The sequence below is a fragment of the Neltuma alba genome, unplaced genomic scaffold (genome assembly GCF_004799145.2).
Source record: "Neltuma alba isolate B1F8T4 unplaced genomic scaffold, ASM479914v2 tig00012316_pilon, whole genome shotgun sequence".
Classification (NCBI taxonomy): domain Eukaryota; kingdom Viridiplantae; phylum Streptophyta; class Magnoliopsida; order Fabales; family Fabaceae; genus Neltuma; species Neltuma alba.
Window position 1 is genome coordinate 70,817 of NW_021636827.1, and position 22,477 is coordinate 93,293.

Consider the following 22,477-nt stretch of genomic DNA (forward strand, 5'->3'; position numbering starts at 1 on the left):
GTTTGATTATATTCTCAATTTTGTTTTTCTTGAAGCAGTTTTCTATAACAAGTTTTGAGAACAAAAATACCAAAAAAGAGAAATGTTGTTTGACAGTTGTCCTAAAAATCATATCTAAAAGCAAAAGGGAATGGGCCTGCTTCCAACACAAAAAGTAAGCCCTAAAAGAATCAGATCTATGGAAAACTTTAATTAAATGCTTTCACAAAGAAAGTTAAACATGTCAGCTAGCAGCAGAAGTGAGAATATTGAATCAACTGTACTGAGTTAATATCCTCTGATGCTTTTTGCTTGAGATGATGGATGTAGCCCGAGTCGCTGTTGGGCAAATCGACAAAGAAGGGAAAAAAATAAAATAAAACTTCCAGACGCAAAATCTCTGGATATGTACATCTCTTACTTGATAAAATAAACCAGCTGTTCAAGCAAGTGAAAAGATAATGATAAATAATACTCATCCGGTCCTTAATATAAGATCTATTTAACTAATTTAGTTAAATTAAGAAAGTTAGATAAGTTAGTTAATTATAAAAAAGTATGACATGTTTTTCTTAACATACCGTGATCATCTTCCTTAATATCCTCTCTTCCTCTTCTACTTGATTATGATTGAAGGAGATCTATAGGGATAAGTTAGAAAAAATTGGTAAATATAAGAAATAGATTTTATATTTAGGATCAAAATTAACTCAATAATTAAGTCTTATATTAAGAAGCAGAGGAGTAATATTTGTCTCAAAAACATCGGCTTCTTCACATGGCTTCTATTGGATTCCGGTTTCAAAAAGTTGTACACCAGTTTCCCTTTTCATGTTATCTTTATGTGGCAGAGGAAAAATGTATCAGAGGTCTACATTTCAGAGGAGGCAATAATGTTTCACGTCACAGAGCTATTTGCTATATTTATCACCAACCCACCGCAAAGCCACTTCCTTTAATTTCATACACTTGAACAAATGTGATTTCAAAATTCAAGTTCTTTTTGTTCAGCGCCCCCTCCCTCCTCTATCTTTAAGGTTTGAACCTGCAACATTATTGAAGCATTAAAGCAGTTGGTGGACAGTTATGAAAGTAAAGTGCTTTGTTGTTTTCTATCTATCTATCTATCTATCTATCTTCGTAAACATGTTTCATTATGTTGCCTAAATCAGTGATGTGGTAGTGTAAGAAGAACATGCTCCTTCTTTTCCACTTATTTTACTGCATTGTGAAGCCATAATAATCGGAACAGAAGGATCCACAGCTGAGTTAAATAGGAGAGTCCACGGAAGCGACAATCTTGCTAAATCGAACATTTTGAGTTCTCTGATTTTTCATATCAGATCTTCATGTTATCTTCATGTTTTTTTTTCCCCATCACTAAGTTATGAAAGTAAACTGCTTTGTCGTAAACATTTTCCATTGATCTATTGGTGCATATTTTTGGTTTTATGGTATGAGATTGGTGACCGTTCTTCTTCTTCCTTCTCTCCCTTTTTGCTTTCTTTATTATCTCTTATCTTCTCTATTTTGTTTTATTTTTGTTCTTTAGATCCTGTCTCATCCTTATCTTGTCTTTTAAGTTGGCCCTTCCTTAGACAAAGGTCTTTTTATTAATCTCTTTGGTCAACTTTTTATATTGATCTTTAAATTTTTAACTACACTATCTGCTCCAATATCTCATTAACATTTTTCTCTCATTGTGTTCTCTCTCGCACTCTCTCTCTCTCTCTCTCTCTTGGCTGATTGCTCTTTCTATTCAGTCAGAAGTAATGCTTTCATCTTATCTAACCTTTTCTTTTCCTTGTGTGCTTATTTACTTGAGATTTATTTCATGTTTATTAAATTACTGCAATATGTTCTTATTCATGTTAATGATCATCTCTCTGGTTCAGTCTCTCTAACTCCCTCATTCTGTTTCATTCTTCCTGCAGGTTAATTAGTTTGTCTCTTTCTCCATTTCTCCTTATTTCCTGTTGCATTTTTATCCTCTCATTGAAGCAAGCTGACTGGTTTCTTTAGTAGCCTCAGGTTTGGGCCCCTCACGGACAATTCCATTTATTGAATTTAAATTTAGTATGTTGGGTTCTCTAACTGGCTTCTTGTATTAGTTCATCTAATTCTAAGCTTAGTGGATTCTAATTTATTTGCTTTTATGCTGACATTTTGCGGAAAGGGTTGAAAAAAAAGTTTGCAAAGTTTTTGACAAGCTTATTGCTTTTAATTGAATGTTTTTAATTAAAATATGTCTTTTTTTAATTTTACTTTGCAAAGTAGAACAAATTAATTAGATGTTGGGTTCTTAAGGACTTGTGCTGCTAGTTTCTTTTAGCCTATTGGGTTCTAAACTTGATGTGTATGACTTTTCACTTTTCTTGGATCTTAGTTATGTTTGCTCAGCACACTTTGAGAGGTTCTTTAAAAAAAATTAACAACATTAGAAAATTGAATTCAAATTTAAAAGATTACATTAAAAACAAAGAAATTAAAGATAAGAAATTGAAACAAAATACTATTATATTTATATGATTTTTTTGCACATGTTTAATGTGAATTATAGAAATCAATTTTTCAATATCAACACTAGAGGGGGATATAATTAGTTTAAAATTAAATAATGCACTGATAAAATTAATAATGCATATGTTACCAACCAATATTGATGTATTCTTTTCTTCCGCCATTAAATAATTAGCTGAATAAAATTGGTTGTTTGCTAAAGGAAATAATTTTTTTATGATTGGTAATTGCATGTTTTGAAATGGTAAACATAAAATTCACCATTATTAATGCTTTATAACGACAACTCTTCCTTCTCCAAAAAAAAAAAAACTCATGAGCTATAATATTTACTTAGAGTCATTATATATAGTTTTTAAAACATATGCATATATGTGCACACTATATATTCACTCAAAGATGTGATCCATTTTCACAATCATAACAAGAAATATTAAAAAAAACAGGGGGCATTGTATTTACGTTTTATTAGCCCACTGAAGCTCTGATATAATTGACCGATGTTAATTATTTTATTCAAATAAAGAGAGTGATTTTTATTGAGTATTCGTATCTTATGTATTAATCTTTTGTTAACATATTAATGCTCCATTAACAATTAATTTGCATATGATGTATTACATATTAATTCCAGCAAGTATGTTTTTTAACAATTTATGTAAATATTTGACTGATATAACTAGTCTTACTTTTTGAGAACCAATTAAAATCTATTATTAAATTTTAAATATAAAAAAATGTAAACATGTAAATGTCATTCAGTCCTCTATATAATTTGAAATATGTTTGTATATAGTCATATTTACAAATTTTTGTGACATATCCTCTTTGTCACAAGCACATGTATTTTACAAATTGTCACAAGCACATGTTATTAACTTATATAAGTATAAATTAAGATCCATTTTTCAATATCATGGAACCCTTTTTTTTCTTTTCCTGTTGCAGTTTGAGCGGCAAAAGGTGTCCCCCTTCTTGTACCCTTGAATCCGAAAGTACCAGCAGAAGACCAAGAAATCACCAAGTTACCGCTCTTAACAATCAAAGTGAACCCTTTCATTCTGAATTCTTTAATTCGGAATGAATCAAATCTCCCCAGTTTTCTAGCTCTATAATTCGGATTAGGTTTATCATTAGATGAACTACATTGCTAATATTGACCCCAAAAAAGAAACTGAGTATCGCTAGTCCGTCAACAGCCAACCTCATAATTTACTATTATTTATTGCATTTGAAATAGTTAATAATATTAAGATTAATGTTCACATAGGCAAATTAGGTAATATAAAAACTTTATATTGTATATATCAAATATTTTCCTTGATTCACAGGATTTTTGGCATGTAAAATTTACGTCAAAATATATCAAATATCCACTCTCAGCACTTAAAAAGTAAGAGTATATAGATTAGCTCATTTTTCTAATAGAGAAAAATGTGGAGTCTTAATCATCACTATCTTACCGATTTACATTAAATTAACTGAGGTATCTATGAAGTTTTTTATTATTTAAAATGTCGCATCTATATCACTACAAAAAAACATGTTTTTAGCGATAAAATTTAGTGACGGAATTTTTTATTTAGTGACGGATTAGTGACAGAAACGAATTAGTGACGGATTTTCCGTCACTAATTACCGACAGAATTTTTCCGTCGCTAATTCTTGACAGAAATTTCCGTCACAAATTAGCGACGGAAAAATTCTGTCGCTAACTCAATTTTTTTAAAAATAAAATAAAATGCCACATGGCACCTCTACCAACTGTCACATCATCACTGGGGACCACCTCCACGTGTCACTGCCACCTCACGTCTACTGCCACGTGTACCTCTGCTTGCCATGTGTGCGCCATGTGTCACCACCACATAATTCCCTTCTCAAAGTGACTTCTCCATGGCTTGAACCTAGGACCTCCTTCGTGCACACGTGCAGCTTTATCAGTTGAGCTGCAATGAGCCTGTTGACTTATTATGTAAAATTAAATATATATTATATTATTTTACACAAACAATTATATATACATATATATTATTAAAAACTAAAAATATACTATATGATAATTTTAATCATAACTATTTTAATGAAAAAATAATTTTTAAATATTTGTTTTACTATTTTTATAATGTTTTATTTTTTAAAAATATTTTTAATATAATTTTAATTTCTAACGACACTAATTTTGAATTTTAAATCATAAATAATTTTTTATAAATATTTTTAAATTTATTTTTTAATTAACATTGATAAGATATTAATTATATATATTATATTACATTATATTATATTATATATATGTGTTTTATATATTTGAAGAAAATCGTTTACAATTAGTCAAAAAATCTTGTTATTCAAAAAATAAAAAATTAAATGATTTAAATAGATTATGATAAACAGTATTTTCCCACTTGTATATATATCCTATGTAATTTATTTTCTTAAAATTTGCGACGGAAACAAATTCCGTTGCTAATTTCTGACAAAATTTTCGTCGCTAATTTTTTTGATGGATTAGTGACGAAAAAAAATTCCATCGCTAATTCCGTCGCTAAATATTTATTGACAGATTTTATGACATATTAGCGATGAACAGAAATGTTGCTAATCCGTTGCTAATATTAGCGACGGAAAAATTCCGTTGCTAATCCGTCAAAAAAATTAGCGACGGAATTTTCGTCGCAATTCCGTTAGAAATTAGTGACGGAATTTGTTTCTGTCGCAAATTCCATCACTAATTTGAGATAGAATTTTTTTCCGTCACAAATTCCGTCGCTAATGAGCTGTTTTTTTGTAGTGTATCTTGATTAAAATATTGATTTTTTTTAGTGTTTATGAGTATAATTCAAGACATATTTGACATGCATGGGTTAAGATTTATTCATGGAACTTTACCCAGGCACATAATATAGTGGTGTGATCCAACGAGAATAATAAAAACAATTTATGTTATTTTCATGGGTGATGCCATTATAATCTGGTTGGGAGTAAAATTTTCATGAATTCATGTTAATTTATGCATGTCAAATATATTTTGAATCATTATTTGACACAAAAAAATAAAAATAAAAATAAAAATGAAGAATTAGTTTTAAAAATATAGATGAAAATTTTCAAATAATAAGAAAAATTTCATACATGCTCCATTAAATTTAATAGTAGATCAGTAGGATAACCATAATCCAAACACTCAGCAACCGGTTTTGAAAGGATGCTTCAAATAACGATACTACATATGACAAGTGCTAATCCATTTATGATACATATGATGTAAATGAGTTGATCTCATAGGGGCGACATCATCATAGGGTCGCAACATGATTATCAAAAGGGTATCATTATTAAGGCCAGAATAATATTGCAGCTGGGGTGAGACTTGAGAGTATGCTTCTGTTTGTCTAAAATTTTTGGCCTATGATACCCTCTTAATAACCATATCTATTTGAAAGTGAGTATCACTTAGCATTTGAGACAGTGCCAGAAGTACAGGGAAACCTAAATTTATAGGTATCTGGATAGGATATCAAGATCACTGATCTATTTGGATTCCTATGTCTATTATGAACTATCATCATTAACATCGTTTCATCAAGATCACGGTTTTTAACAACTAGATAACTTGCTAGCAAATTAGTAATATCTCTTATCGTATCTATTGTTGCTATGTCCCCGGCTTGAAAACCTTGATTTTATCGTTGAGGTTGTTGAGTTGGGATCTAGGACTTTGAAATTCATGAATAAGAGTACCAAGTTCCTTTACCCATGATAATTTAGAATAATGAATCTCATCTATGAACTTTAAAGGCTTGGATCCGAACTTGACAACCTCATTGATGAGCTTTAAGGCATTCAGGATAGGGACGAGGAAATAATAGATAGGATAAGGGATATTTTGCTGGTTGTCTGGTGAGAATTTCTCCGTTGAAAATCATCATTTAATCTGAATTTTTTTCAATCTTATCAAAAGACTCTTATTTTAGTTTTGCATTAAATTGTCGAATCTCATAATTTTCAGATGATATAGTAGAAACAAGTAATCCCCTTGGGGGGAATTATGATAATGAAATGGTATATGCCATGATAGGTTTGGAAAATCTAAATAAATTGACCATCTCATCCCATCCAAATGCCTATAGACTTGAGTTTCTTTATATTTCTCACACTAATTAGTCTCAACTGTTGGGTGAGACTCATTTTACAAAATGAAAACTTGAGGGAAGAGGTCGGTAGCATTGTTATTTTAACAATTGATGATGATGCTGCCTTTGATGATGATGTTGCCCCTATAGTGATAGCACAAGAAATTCTAATGGGTGCGATGGAAGGTTCAACGACCCTCAATCCCACAACAAGTGGTTCCCTAAAGTTCAAACACTTGACTTAAATCTAATTATCAAACAAGTTTTTTTCCCTTCATTTTTTGTTTCAAAAAATTAAAATTTGTTTCGAGAATACGAAAACAAAAAAGCCCCTTTTTTCCTCACTTGTCCATATCTGCATGGTATTATCTACTTGAAGCATAAAGTTGCCGCCAAAATAATTGGGAGAAACTTGGTTAACCCATTCAAATCCTTGCCTGCATGAATGAAGATAAATTTGACTATATTCAAAAATTGTACACCGGTCTCCCCTTTCATGTTATCTTTATACTCATTTGATCCTTAATATAGGATCTAATTGTTAAGTTAATTTTGATCCTAAATATAAGACCTATTTCTCATATTTATCAATTTTTTTCAAATTATCCTTATAAATGCCCCTTCAACCATAATCGAGTAAGTGAGAGAGGAAGAATATTAAGAAAGATGACTATGATGTTTTAGGAAAAACATGTCATATTTCTAATAATTAACTAACTTACCTAACTTTCTTAATTTAATCAAATTAATTAAATAGGTCTTATATTAAGAATTGTTGGAGTAATTTATAGTGGCAAAGGAAAAGTGCATGAGGTTTACATTCCGGAGGAGACAATAATGTTTCACAGGTTTACATTCCAAAGATTTATATTCAAAAGTTGTACACCAGTTTCCCTTTGTTTCGGATGTCTATTTATCTATCACCCACCGAGCAGTTCTTGGACGGTTATGATATGAAAAGAAAGTGCTTTGTTGTTTCCAATACACACACACACCCACACACACATATCTCTCTTGGTAAACATGTTTCATTCTGTTATCTAAAACAGTGATATGGTAGTGTAAGAAGAACATCGTCCTCCTGTTTTGGATTACTCATCTTCTTTTGGTTCTGGATTTGTGTTGCCTTGTGCTGATTGGTGTCCATTCTTCATATCTATACAACTTTATTTTTTTTCTCCTGTTAATAATTGTTCAGATGAGTTTCGTCCCTTCTCTCCTTGAAGCATGAACATTTCTTCAAATACTACCTCCAATCTTTAATACAAAAACTAGTTGACTAATTTGAGTAGATTAAGAAAATTAATAAAGTTAGTTATTTGTAATAAATAGATGTTGTCTTTCCTAAAATACCTTTGCTCATCACGTGTATTAGGTAGAACTACCATGTGATGAAACTTTTAACGTGTACAGCTATTATAAAGAATTACCTTGAAAAAATTGGATAAATATGACATACAAAGTGGATTGTGGTTTTATATTTAAAATCAAATTCAAAGTCAAATTAATTCTTTTATTAAGAACCAGAGGCTGTATTATATTTCACTTTCATCTTACATTTGGCTCCAACTTCTCTCCAAATCTGACAACTTCACTTTCACGTAGCAGATCTCTATGGAATGCATCGTTATCTGAGGACGACGTAGATCAAGGGACATTTCAGTTGAGTTTTTCCTTCCTTTTTACTTAGGATTATAAACATAATATGGATCTTTTTTATTTTGACCTTGATATATAATATGGACCTACAATTGCTGATCTTCCTATTACTTTCTCGCAATAGTTAAGGAAGTGTCACTTTCTAGCTTCTTGAAGTGTTCTTGATTTCTGGAACTAACATGAATTTCAATAATGGCAAATAAGATTTCTGTTTTACATGAATTTTTCCGGGGTTGTGCATGATTTATTCAGTTTTAGGAAGCTACACTTGAATGCTTTCATTTTTGTGTTTGAAGATGCATGTTTTGGTTATTCACATTATTCATATATAATCGGCAGTATTTCTTCTTGCAGTTGTTCATAAACTGCCCTTATGAACATGTGGAAAAAAAACACAATCTTAAGGTGAATCTTGTCAAGCTCCTTAAAATAACAAATAGCAAATTTACTGTTTTTATTTTCATGTTTGGACCTAAACTATTTAATCCTTTCTACAGCAATTAAGAATGAAAAATATTACCAAGAGAAACGTAATTTTCTTTTAAGATGATTTAATTTTTTATTTGCTGATAACTGATTTATTGAGTAAATCTGTTATTTATATTTAAGACATATTTTATAATTTTTAAAGTACAGATAAAGGAGATAATATTTCAATCTTTATTTTGAGTTGTCAAGAAGAAAATGTCATTTTGTTCTTTATGGCAGTGATTGCTTTGATGATGACGGTAGTTGTTATCAAAGGCTTTTCGGCAATACTTTTAAAATCCTTTCACAAACCCTTATCATCATAAAAGCAGTCACTCGCAAGAACAAAGAATCATACTTATTTTCTTGATGTTTCAAAATAAAGGATGGGATATTACCTTATTTATTTGTATTCAAAAAGTTATAAAATATGGTATTTTTGTAAAGATTATTAGGCGTAAACGACAAAGTTATTTAATTTATTTATAAGTTGAAAATTAAATCACACAAAAAGTTATGCACCTCTTAACTGTAATATTAATTATCGTGGAGAAAATTAAGTGGTTTACTCCGAAAAGTTAGTGGATCATTTAATGATGTATTCTAACATTTTTAATATTGCTTTACACTTTCATCCATGCTTCAAGTTGTTCTTTCTCCAAAAGTTTGCTGGTCTTCAAGTACAGCTTGTTGATAATTGGATGATGAAACATAAGCCTCTAATATTTATAGTAGGTGTTCTAAAATTTTTGTCAAATCCGAAAATTCTCCACGCAACTTCACAAGCTGAGAAATATCTAACATCATAATGCATATTGATCTCATCATACACGACGTTGGTGTTGGATGTCTTTGCGTAAAAAGCAACTGTTGCACTATCATGTCCCCTATAAACTTAAATAGATATTTTATCGATTCACCTTGTTTGTATCTCTCAACATTCATGTGTGTGTGTGTGAGACACTTCAGAAGGACGTACGACATATTTATTATCAAGTGGCATTCTGTTCTTCACAACTTCACAGGTCCATTGTCTGGTCTCTTATGCCTAAGGGCCCGTTTGGTTCAAGGAAAATCTTGTCCAAAAAACGGAAAATCTAAATTTTCTAATGAAGGCAGTAGCTTGGTTCAAAGGGAACGCAAACCTTGATTTTTCTTTAAAGACATGAAAATCGCTTCCCACCAAAAGTGGTAGGAACAAATTTTTTAATCCGCCGTGTAATATAACCAATGACTCATTTGCCCTTGACAAGGCTAAAGCTCGTGAAATCTGGAAATAGAGGGAGTGTGGAAAAGTTTGGGGAGGATGAAGACTACTCTTCAAATGTGGGCTTTCAGGATATAACAAGCACCATTTTTTAAACTTCCCTTGAGTATTCCTGTTTGTTTTGTATATCAAAAGCAGATACAAATTCTCTAGCCTAATTCAATTTATAGCAGTAGACAGCAAAGTTCAAATATAAGCAAAATGAATGTATCCTTCTATTTACGCGAATATTGCTATATGAAGTACAGCGCTTGCGACGTTAGCCAAAAACAAAGACCTAGATTGTAGCATAACATAATGTGTTATGTTAACTCTCAAATAAATCTTAACTCTCAAATATATATGATAACATAATGTGTTGTCTACTACAGCAAACACTTTTCACTTCTGTTTTGAAAACCTTTTTACGTCTGTTTTAAAGGGGACATAAAATTAAGCGACGTAATAAATACGGTCTTTTCACGTCTGTTTTAAACAGACCTGAAAAATAGCACTTTTCACATCTGTTTATTACCTTTCATGTCTGTTTCTTAGAAACAGTAGTAAAAAGTGGCACTTTTTACTTCTGTTTTCTGAAAACAGACATAAAAAGTGCCATTTTTTACTTCTGTTTTTTTGAAAACAGACATGAAAAGTAATTTTTTTTGAAAAAAAGGGCATCTTTTATTGGATTGGAAGTATTTCAAAATCACTCCAATCCAGAAAAAAATGCCGTATACTTATTATCATTACATAAAAAAGTCATTTCAATATTAAAATATCTATAAAAGTAGAAACAATTACATTGCATTCAACAATAAATAAATTCTATCAAATGATCAACAAAAGAAATCATCCAATGTCAATTACAATATAAAAATGCAACTAACAAAGTAATATGATATTGTTGTTTAATACCAAATCATTCATAGTAACAATAACACCCCGGAAGAGGTAGACGAATGTCCCCGCCAACTTCAAGATTGTAGTGGCACTAATGCTAATGGCTTATAGACAACTGGATTATTCACAATAAAAACCTGCGAGTCTTCTAGCCTTTCAGATAAACTAAGAATTGCATTTCGAGTTTGCATCTCAGCATTTGACATCCATTGTTTCAGTTCGAGTATTGTCCTGGCAGTAAAAAGAAAAATGCTGCACCAATCCCCAAAAAAACATAATCTATCTAATTAATGCAAAAAATGCTAAGGAACTGATAAAAATCAAAATGAATCGTTCACTCACTCCTCATATTTGCAGCTTCTTCTTGTTCAAGCCATGTAGCAAAGCTATTAATGTGTCTATTATAAGAGTAAATGATTGCTTCTTTGGCCTCCTCATGGCTATCAATGGAAGTGTGTGTGTGTGTGTGTATAAACAATACAACTAAATTCATCAGAATCGATCAGGTTCTAGCAGCTACTTCTTCTTCTTATCATTTTAAACAATAGAAGATTACTAAATTCATTAGAATTGATCAGGTTCTAGCAGCTACTTCTTCTTCTTATCATTCTAAACAATAGAAGATTATGCTTTTTATTTACTACCTTCCCAATATAGACCCTGGAAACGGCAATGGGAATTCATGGTATATTCCATATAAGCAAAAGAAGGGTCTGGGCCATGAGAATGTGATCCCAAGTATACATACTAAAATCTCAAGTATATATAACCATAGCTTAATTATTATATATACATCAAAAGAATCTATATTCATGAGAGGTGTAGGATGTACATGGTTGAAGCAAGTGAGATTCAAATTAAAAGCAAAAAAAAAAAAAGAGGGAGAAATTATGACAGTATCTAAATTGCTGACAATCTTTTATTGTGTACTCGCATAATAAAGTAACAAAAGTTGGAATATTTGATTGGTTAGTTACAGTTGGGTCATGTCTGTAGTGTTCATATTGTCCAAGAACAACCTCGTCGTCTTTAATAGGAAGGACTGACTATTAAACAACTGATAATAACTTAGAATAAAACTATCCTTAGGTCCTATTCTTTTTCCCCTATCATAGAAGTCATGTCCTATTCTTCTTCCTATAATAAACCATTAAAGGACGTCTGCCCCTATCATAGAAGTCGTGAATTCATTAGTTATACCTTTAGCCATAAAATAGCTATTCAAAACAAAATAAGTCAACAACACTAATTTCAATAATAGCAGGCATTTGAGATAACATTTAGAAGCCTGATCTCAATATCTAATAAGAAAATAAAATTGGAATATATAGACTTCCTTTTCTTAATGTTCTTCATTTCAGAATCAATAATTGCCACAACTTGTCACAACATATTCAGCAAACTAACTTCGCCTCACTAGCTGGAAGACATATATCCGTATATCCTCTTGTTCTTGAAAAGAAAGGAAAGTTGAACCCAAAGTCACGCACATCAAAGGAAGGATATCAACACTCAGATTGAATACTTATAACAAAAGAACACTACTAAGAAAAACCTGACAATAAGTAAAGAGCTCAGAAACAGCAAAACTAGGAAGAATCGAGGCAGAATTATCATTTATCATTCGAAAATACAAAGGAACAAAAACTGAAAACTAAACTGCATGTATAATTGAAGCAGAAACAACAATGATGAAGAATAAAGACAGTTACCAAGTATTCGAGGATCAAAATCTGGCAGTGTCTTCCTTGACTACAATCACATCTCAGTCTTCTCTCCAGAGCAATAGCCTTCTTTCTCCCTCCCCTGTGTCAAGTTGCAGTCTCTATCGAGCAGTGCAGTGAGTGACGACCTCTGTCGACTATCGCAGAAGAAGAAAAGAGTAGAAGACGTCATCCCTCTCCACCCAGGTTCACGATGAAAATGATGGTTGGTGGACGCTCAACGACGACGGTAGATCTGGTTATCACAATGTTGGAGATCTATGTGAAGCTAGGTTGACGCAGTCGTGTATGAAGCTGGAGCCGACAGTGGTGAGGCTGGTCACATAGCGGCAGTAACGGAAAGTTGGGATATCGCCAAAAGTGTGGGAAAACAGATCCAGATCACGCAGCGGTGTGGGAGAGTGAAGAAGAGACTGAGTGTGGAAAAGACGAGAGTGAAGGAGAGAAAGACCGGAAAACCTGAGGAGTGCTGAGGAAGTTAATTAAAAAACAAAACCAGACGAAAATAAGCCGCTTATTCACGTATGGTTTTGAAAACAGAGGAGAATACTCTATATTCTCGTCTGTTTTTCTAAATCAGACGAGAATGTACAATATATCCTCTTCTGTTTTATATAACAGACGAGAATGTGAAATATTCTCTTCTGTTTTACAAAAACAGACGTGAGCATAGGAGGTAAAAGATACAATTTGTTATAGTATGTCAAGCATTTGGCATAATTATCATCTTTCTGGTTTTGCTCCTTTGCTGCATCCTCAAAAGCAATAGGTATTAGGGACTGCCTCAGACTCCATCTCTAGCAAGAGTAATCTCTACTTCATTTTCTTAAAATTTAAATTTACATTAGAAAAATATATATATTTATCCCTTTTTTTCATTTTATGTAGAATATGTTTAAACACCCTGGAATATGCTTGAGCAAATTCAAATGTGATGCAAGAAAATTTAAATTTTTTTAATCAAATTCAACTTTGATGCAAGAAATTTTGAATTTGCTACATCAAATTTGAATTTGCTTGCTTGTTTCCTTATCATATTATATTAAAGCTTAGATTTTACCAAACATAACTTTAAAAATAAAAATATTTTTTAGATGGCTTTTGTTGCATTAGAAACTAGGCTCACTGAACTTTTAAATCACATGTTATTTGCTTGTCTTATATTTAATTAAGAAAGATATTTTTTTCCCTTATCATATTATGTATTACCATTTAAAGACAAAATGGGCAAATTTAAAATACATTATACAAATTTTGTCTGCAATAAAAATATTCAATCACTAAAAATATAAACAAGAAATTGAAAAAAAATTACAATTTTCATAAACCAAATCCACGATGTATAATTTTTATATAATATTTACAATTTTTTCATATTCAAATTAAGTGTTTTATTTTCTTTAATATATTTATTTACACTTTTTATTTAATTAATTAATTAATTATTTTAATGATTTAGTTTGTATAGTGATTTTTATATTTATATTTAATATCCATATTTATTTAAATAATAATTTTTATATTGTGTAAGTTTAAAAAGTATTATTTATTTATATCATTTTGTCTTTTTTTCAAAAAAGCATTTTTATTTAATAATATTATATTCTTTCATTAAGGGTAATATGGTAAAATAGCTCAATTTTCCCACCTCTTTTTATCCAACCAAACATAAGTTTTTCATTGAAGCCGTTTTCAATTCTAGTGTGAATGAAGCACTCATTCGGTTAAAAAATTTTCATTCTCTTCTTTTCAATTTTTTCCCATTCATTTTCATTCCAATCAATTCTTTAAACCAAATGAGTCCTAAGGTAACCCATCCTCATAAAAAATAGTGCTTGAATTAAATTCTTTTGGATAATTTTTAGTGTACCTACCAATTCCCCATCAAGGAGATTGTAGATTTAAGCCTCCGCAAGGACCACGCACCATTTATTCACTCACTACCTCATAACTCCGGATTAGAATTCTAGTCAGGAATCTCAGCACTGACAAGAAGATCAACATCTTGAGGAGTAATAAGCTTATGGTCCAAGGCCAAGAAAGAAAGGCCAAATTCTCATACTAGCAAAGAAGATTTTAATAATGATCATAAAATTAGCAACATGTTTCACTAAAATGTTTCCAACAACAAGAATCGCTCAATGTTAACAAGGAAATTATAATTATGGAAAACAATGCCTCATAAGTACTGATTGTAAATTATCATATAAAGCCAAACAATCTCTACATCAATCCGTGCAATTATCAGGCCTCCGATCTGCATTGAGTTTTGTTTGGGACATGTCATGCGCATATTTGTAGGACTATTGATGATGCCTTTGTCGTTAAAACACTCAATTAAACTAGGTCCTAATTAATTTGTAGTTTAGGATCGACCTAGGTCATTATTTTCAAGGAGCAAGTTATGGATTTCTTTAGGTAAAAATTTTGGTGATGTGAAAAATGTAATAAAATGGACCTAAACTAAAATGCAAAATTCTAATTCTAAATGTAAGATGCAAATGTTCTAAAATCTATATAAAAATTAAATTAAACTAAACGAATGCGATGCAATTTTGGGAGGTTTTTTGAAGGAAAATAAAAATAATGAATAAAGAAAATTAATCAGAAAGCAAAGAGAATTATCAAGTAAAAATTCAGAAATTTCTCTTCAGGTACGGTAGAGGAGACAACTCAGGATTCGCATGAATTTAACTTTTATAACCTTAATTAGTTAATTAGACCAAAGGGAGGTGATAAGAGAGTGGAGTTAATAAACTTAATTACCTACTTGAAACAAAGGGAACCCTCAATTTCAAAAACCCTTAAACTATTAGAGAACTCATAACAGTATAAGGTTGGTTAATTAAGCTTATTAAAACCAATGAAAATAATTAATTGTGGAAATTATGTTTGAAATTATCCAATTAAACAATCAGATAATCAACTAACTTAATTAAACAATTAAGAGGTAAAAGAACCCAAATTTTGCAATTAAAACCACACTGATAATTAAACTCATAATGAAAACTCAATTATAAATTCAATTAACAATGCAAAAGCTCTAAACATAAATTCCAACAAGTGTCTCAATACAAACAAAATCCAAATATCAATCCAATCCAAGGATAAAAAATGACAATCTAGAACTAAATTGTCTCACAAAAATACAACTCAAAATTATTTAAAACTAAATAATCTCAAGTCCTTGAATTAAAAAGATAAATAGAACATCACTCCCTTGTGGTCTTCAAGTGTTAGCCCAAGGCTCAAGTCTCCTCCATGCTCCTCCCAAGTTGCCTCCCAAATAAGCTTAAGCTTCCATCAACGTGTCTCCTCCTCCAAGCTCCTTGGTGCAATTCATGGGTGTGTGACGCAATGAATAGTGAAAGTGATGTTGGGTGGATAATTGAGAAGTGGCGTGACTGGTAGGGCTGGTAAAACGGGCCAACCCGCGGGTTGCGGGTTGGCCCGTGGCGGGTTGTGAGTTATTTGGGTCGGGCTCAAAAGGCCCGTTTTCTGGCGGGTTGGTATTCTGCCAACCCTAACCCACCAAGGTGGGTTGGCGAGTCAACCCACCAACCCGCTAGTTTTTTTTTTTAAAAAAAATTTCTTATAAATAATCAAAAATTAAAAAAATCAGAAATGATTTAAAGTATTCCAAGCATTCACACAAATTATTACAACATATTAAAACACAAAATATTCAATTGTTCAAAGTTCAAACTCCAAACATGATAAAACACAAGTTCAAATATAAATTTTTCCTACCTTTCCAGCCCATCTCCTAATATTTTAATATATATAAAAATTAAAAAAAAAATTTAGGCGGGTTGGCGGGTTGCGGGCTGACCCATGGCGGGCTCGGGTTGTGGCGGTGCAGGCTCATATTTTTCAGGTGGTGGCGGGCTGACCAAAGGCCAACCCTAACCTGCCTCTTTTGACAGGTTGGCGGGTTCAACCCGCGGATCCAACCCATATTACCAACTCTAGTACTGACTGGAGGAATGGAGAACAATGAATATTTTATGGGTAAGAGATGGAGTAGGCGTTGAGTTCTTCCATGGGTGTGAATGGAAAAGGAAAGAGTGATCTAGGCGTTGAATTGTGCGTGAATGAATGGAGATGGAGTCTCCTCCTAGGCGTGAATCCCTCCTCCTAAAATAAGGAAAATAGTATAATGAGGGAAAAGGAAATTTTTGTGGATCCAAAGCTCAAGCCCATTAGTAATTAATTTACCCACTTGATATTAGCCATTGGATTGTGCTTAGATTCCAAGAAACAATCTTACACCATTGGATTTCCTATATGCTTTTTCTTGACCTACAAGAATTTAAGTACATCCATTAATGTAGATTATATCTAAATATAATCAAAAATTAAATATCAGATATGCACAAAAATTAGGCAAGAAATTGCAAAACTTTCTAAAAATATGAGACTTATTTCCAAAGAAATAGAAAAAATTAGTTCCAAGTCAAAAACAGGAAATCACAAAATATTTATATGTTTAATCCAAAATCTCCATTTTTATGCAAAATCTAAAAATCAACCAATTAATCCAATAATGCATAAAATTCCATTTAAGCTCAAAATTATCATTTAAATCTTAATTTAATGTGGGATAAAATGTATAAAAATTGGGCTTTATCAACTATGCTTCCAAATCGATCTCTGCAAGCTTTCACTATTTTTTGGAACAAATTAAGATCTCATTTGGTACGAAGTGTTGAAAATGAGAGATTAAAAAAGGGGGATTGAGAGTTAAAAAAATCATTAAAATAGTATTTAACGTGAATATTTGCTTGTTATATAGGATTAGATAAACTCATAGATTTAGGATTGGAGAATACCACTTTCCCTCATGGTACTCCCCAATCTCACATACATGAGTTTGACTCATCCCATGTAACAAGCAATCTCTTATACTAAACACTCTTTTAATAGATTTTCACAATTCCAATCCCAATCCCACTCTTAATTTCAATGCTTCCTATCAAACAGGACCTACAAAGCATTAAAAATGAAAGATAGAGATTGGAATTGCAATTGAGAAAAATCATTAAAATAGTATTCAACATGGATAGTTACTTATTGCATCAGATTAGGCAAACCCGTGAAGGTGAGATTAGGGAATACTACCTCCTCTCATGGTATTCTCCAATCCCACAAATATGGGTTTGTCTAATCTCATATAACAAGTAATCTCTCGTGCTAAACACTTCTTTAATAGATTTTTCAAACCCCAATTCTAATCCCTATCCTTTATTTTTAATGTTTCGTATCAAACGTGACATAAGGGTATTATTCAAATAGTGTTATGCAATGTTAAGATATTCAGCGGTCATTAGGTTTTTTGGCCAAAAAGGCCAGTCATTAGGTTGATAGCAAAAAGAGGTCAGCATTGCCATTATATATATATATATATATATATATAGCATATATATGACCTAAACCGGCCCCTTCACCTAGGATCGTACTTCTGTTTAGAGCCCTAAATTCGGAAGCTGTATGTAATTGTACCTTCCAAAACAATACACAAGGTATCGTTGATTGTAACATCGACTTCATGTAATATGGTTTATGAATTTGGAGTGGTCAATCCAAAAAGGTGAATGGGATGAAAAGAACTATATATACTATTTGGTACGAAGCATTGAAAATGAGAAGTGATGATTTAGATTGGGATTAAAAAACCCATTAAATCAATGTGTAATATGAGCAATTACTTACTATTTGGGATTGAGCAAACCCATGTAGGTGAGATTGAGGAATACCACAGAGACAAGTGGTACTTTCAAATCCCACCTACATTAGTTTGCCTAATCTCAATTAGCAAGCAATCCATTATATTAAACACTCTTTTAATGTATTTTCTCAATTTCAATAACAATCCTTGCCTATAATTCTCAATGCTTCATACCAAACAATATTAGAAACTCTCAAAATCAATCTTGCCAATTGGTAAATGAGGGATTGTTGTTTGATGCACCAAACTAGGTATAACTTTTTAAAGTTAAGAGACCAAATTTAAAATTTTGGATAAAGTTAAATGACTAAAAATAAAATTTAATCATTTTAAGATGATCCCTTGCTAATGTTCATAGATGAACATGACGTGAAGGTCATGTCTGTAATCATTTCATGAAAATAACTAATCAGTTCATGAAAAGGTAGGTTAGTCTTAAAAGCCAACACCAAGTAGAATTACCCGCGTAACGCCAAGTGAATTTAGTATGATGAAGGGTGGATTAATAGATAAAGTTTGTCTTTTTTTTAGCATACTCTTAACAGAGACTGTTTAATTAGACTTAAGTATATGTTTCCAAAATAAAGAAGAAGTCCGTGTAATTAAAGTCAAATGCAATTGAAGTCAAACTATATTACTTTTCTTATCATGTAATAATAGTTAGAGAGATATAATAAATATTTTCAATCTCAATTATCTTTTTTTATTAGAACATCTTCATTATCTTTAGATCTCATATTCCTTTTCCTTCAGTTTAACTAAATGAGGTTGCTTTTTTCCCTATTTTTAGTGACTTATAATTATTTATTTATATGGCTTCTAGTCATATGGCAACTATTACTCATAATTTAACTTCAATTATCACAATAAAACATCATTATTTTAATGATCAGGCAAGATAATCTTTTCAATATCCGTGACGAACTATTATTCACTTTCAATTATCAATTGATACAATGCTCATATATGGTCATTATCTTGCTCATATTCATGTTAAATTTAGGAAATTTCCCTTCTCTTCGAATAACACATCAATTTTGTCAATTACTTTTCATGAAGGCATTGTGGTCAGTAAGGCACTACAAACTAAACTGATCAATGAACCGATTAGGTCAATAGCTCAACAGGTTAGAAAAGTGAAGGAGAATGAGATGGGGAGAAGGTAGAAGAAAGGAGAGGAATATTGTTTGAGGCATTTCAATCTTCTTTGGTTAATTCTAGAACTTGGATTCCATTTCTATAGCAATCCTCATTTCTTGATTTAATAAAATGTGTATATATATTGGTTCATAAATCATAATGTGATGGCATGATGGCATATTCTTTGGATAGGATTTTGTTTTGCCAATTATCCTTTTTTTTTAATCAATCATTTTTCCACACAATTTCTTTTTTTTTAAAAAAAAATAATGAATGCTAAGAAAAGTTAAAAAGAATCTCTTTATCTATTTTTGGTAATTTAAAAATGATGTCGTCTTCATAAAGCTCTTCAGTATTGATAATTGAAAGTGATTTAATGATTTGGGAAAAAAAAAACCTTTTTCAAATTTAGAAACTAAAATCAAATAATTTATTGTGGCTAGTAAATTGACGTAAAAGTATTTTTAAAAAAGTAAAAAAATTTCAAATATTTATATTAGAGGTATGTATTTAGTCATTTAGCAATCATGTCTTTCTATTTATATTATTTTTCTCAACTAAAATAAAAACAAAATGAATATCTATTATTTTCATGACATGCAAAATATAATTATTTTCTTTTCTAAAAATTTATACATTTTGAGAAGTCCTGAAATGGTAACTTAAATAAGCAAAATTTCAGTTTAGGTATAGGTGATCAAATTGGGATTTGCAAATTTACGTAAATAACCATATTGCTCTTTATTTTTTTAACAAGTCATGTAATGATATTAATAACTCTCATAACCATAGTGACTGTCTAATAGATGGGAAGATTTTATTGTACAATTTTCATAGGGAGTTAATATTAAAAACATCAACCATCATAAGAAAATTTTATTAATAGCGCTATAGAAGTTGTTAATATTGTTATATGACATGTTAACTACGCTGCTGAAATTGTAAAAATTTCACTTTTTGAATTTCTTAAAAAACTTATTGCTAACTATTATACCAAGCCTGTTAATAGCATTACAGAATTTGTTAACTGCATTTTTGAAGTTGTAAAAATGACATTTTTTGAATTTTTTAGAAAATTTATTATTAACTGCTATACCAAACTTGTTAATAGTATTAAAAAACTTATTAATCGTATTATTGGACTTGAAAAAAAATCTCCAAAAAAATAGATGTTAGCTGCTAGAGCTTCAGTGATCAGTCATCGGCTAGCCACCGGAGCTTCAATGATGGCGGCCCCATGAAACTCCGACAACCGTCGTTGGCATTGGAGCTCCAACAACCGGCCAGGCAATGAGAGTGCTTTTTTTTAAAAAAAAAAAGGAAAAGTGAAAATTTCAATAAGCCCCTTATGAAGAGATTTAATTTCCAACAACCCCCATAAGATTCTAAAACTTCATTTCAACCCTTTTGATCAAAATGAAATTAAATGTTATAAGTGAAAATACAATTATGCCCTTATATTATTTTTTTAAAAAAAATAACCTTGCTGGAATTCTAACCGTTAGACCTCCTACCGCCGGTGGTTGGTCACCAGAGCTCTAGCCAAAGATTTTTTTTTTTTAAAAAAAAAAGGTGGCTAAGGGGGTCTAATCCATGACCCCTTGGCATACCAAAAAATTTATAACTATCAAGCCATCCAATCCATTTAATCATACAATGCAAAGAAATATATATATATATATATAACAAAACAAATACAGGCGTCCATGTATGAATGAACAACTGAAATAAGACAATCCACAACACATACTAGGTGATTTGTAAGAGGTTTACTGAAATTCACAACTCTATTTAAGGTCTTGTGGATAGAAAAATTAAATGTCAATGGTTGCATGAACAACTGAAATTATGTGATTTACAATAAAAATTAGTTAAATTGTAAGAGGTATACAGAAATTCACAACTCTATTTAAGACTCTATTAAGAGAAAAATTATATGTTGAGAGTTGTGTGAACAACTCAAATAAAGTGATTCACAACACAAATTAGACAATTTTGTTTTTTTATCCTAAATTACATGCTCTAATCATTGAAGCAATTTTATTTCTTTTATTGCTTGCAATTTATAATTTTATATATGTATTTTTTGTGATAAATTTTAATTATGCTTGTCATAATTTTGCAACGCAAATTTTGTCTTATTTTAGTTGTTTACGTAACTCTTAATACTTGAATCATTAGAGCTAGAGAAGTTGATTTGTAAAATTATGACAAGCACAATTGAAATCTATTCGGAAAAGAAATATGTATATAAAATTATAAATTGCAAGGAATAAAAGAAATAAAATTGCTTCAATCATTAGAGCAAGGGATCGCAATAAAAGAAATAAAAGTATCTAATTTTTGTTGTAAATCATCTAATTTTAGTTGTTCCCCTAATATTTAATTTTTATCTTCACAGAACTTCAAATAAAGTTGTGAATTCCTGTATACTTCTTGCAAATTGCCTAATTAGTATTGTAAATCACATAATTTTAATTGTTCAAGTAACTCTTGATATTTAATTTTTCTTTTTATAGAACCTCAAATGGAGTTTTTTTGAATTCCTATATACATCTTGCAAATTGCCTAATTTATGTTATAAATCATCTAATTTTAATTGTTCACACAACCCTTGACATTTAATTTCTCTCTCCACATAACTTCAAAGGGAGTTGCAAATTCCAGTATACCTCTTACAAATCACCTAATATGTGTTGTAAACTGTCTTATTTCAGTTATTTATTCACACATAGACACTACATTTGTTTTGTTATTTGTTATATACTACCTCCTCCGATCTTAAATATAAGAATTAGTTGACTCATTTGAGTAGATTAAGGAAAGAAGTTAAATTAGTTATTTGTAATAAATAGGTGTTGTCTTTCCTAAAATATCCTTATTAATCAAATGTGTTGGCTGGAACCACCATTATTAGAAAGATTATCTTGGAAAAAATATATAAATATAAAAAATAAAGTAGATTGGGGTCTTA